The sequence below is a fragment of the Coregonus lavaretus genome (genome assembly GCF_964263955.1).
Source record: "Coregonus lavaretus genome assembly, contig: SUPER_35_unloc_2, whole genome shotgun sequence".
NCBI classification, from domain to species: domain Eukaryota; kingdom Metazoa; phylum Chordata; class Actinopteri; order Salmoniformes; family Salmonidae; genus Coregonus; species Coregonus lavaretus.
This window is the reverse complement of record NW_028167180.1, coordinates 1,933,157-1,934,333: the sequence shown is the minus strand read 5'-3', so window position 1 is coordinate 1,934,333 and position 1,177 is coordinate 1,933,157.

The window sequence follows — 1,177 nt, the reverse complement described above, 5'->3', positions numbered from 1 at the left end:
AAAAGACCAACCCTTGTGATGTCACACAATGAATAATAGCCTACACAGAGAACCATACAGTGAATAAGACATGTATTGTGAAGAATGAAGGAAGTGAAACTGCCCACTCTTGGTTGATTTTATTACGAGAATTGAATTGTTCATTTTTCTGTTTTCATTAATGACTTTTGGTTTTAGAACGGTTATGAAGACTCAGATTTTTTGGGAATGCTGTGACATCACCCTATTTATGATATCACTGCGTAACTATGGAATTGATTAAAATTATGTTATTGTGACTCAAACGTTCCAACGTTCTATGGAACATAGACTGTTATGTGTTTTCCAACATATATTTAACCAGTGTTCCATGTAGCCAGTTTTAGTTTCGCTAACGTTCACCCCGATTTATCTTTGATGAATGACCAACTTAAATATCAGGGAACAACAGCAATGTAATGCACTCTTTTAGGCAAATTCAGGTATGTCTAGTATAGTTTATCATTGCCATAATTGATCATTTTCATAACATAAAAACTAGGCTATTCAACTCGTAAGAATAGGTCATCAATGAGATTGTCTCAAATCTTACGAGAATGAAGACTTTTCACTGATGCTTTTGGCTGGTTGAAGGTGAGGCCGGTTCATCCATCTAGCTCCACTCTTCTCTCCTCCAGTCCTGGGGCCCTCAGGCCAGAGTGGGGCAGCAAAGCACCTATGGGGCTGACTACAAGCCCCCCAGTGATCGGCCCCTCTCGCTGTTCCGGCTCCATGCAGAGCCCTCTTGCACCACACACCAGAAGGTAGCATACAACTAACTCTATCTCTGTCTCTCCATCTCTCCTTCTCCCTCTCTCTCTCTCTCTCTCTCTCTCTCTCTCTCACACACACACACACACCAACACTTTTCTACACTTGTATACTAATGCCATACATACATACTGTACACATTCACACTGCCCTGATTTGGCCTGCCTATCAGTCTATCTGTGTCTGTCTTCCTGTCTTCCTGCCTACCTGCCTGCATGCCTGCCTGCCTGCCTGCCTGCCTGCCTGCCTGCCTGCCTGTCTGTCTGTCTGTCTGTCTGTCTGTCTGTCTGTCTGTCTGTCTGTCTGTCTGTCTGTCTGTCTGTATGTCTTCCTGTCTGTCTGTCTGTCTGTCTGTCTGTCTGTCTGTCTGTCTGTCTGTCTGTCTGTC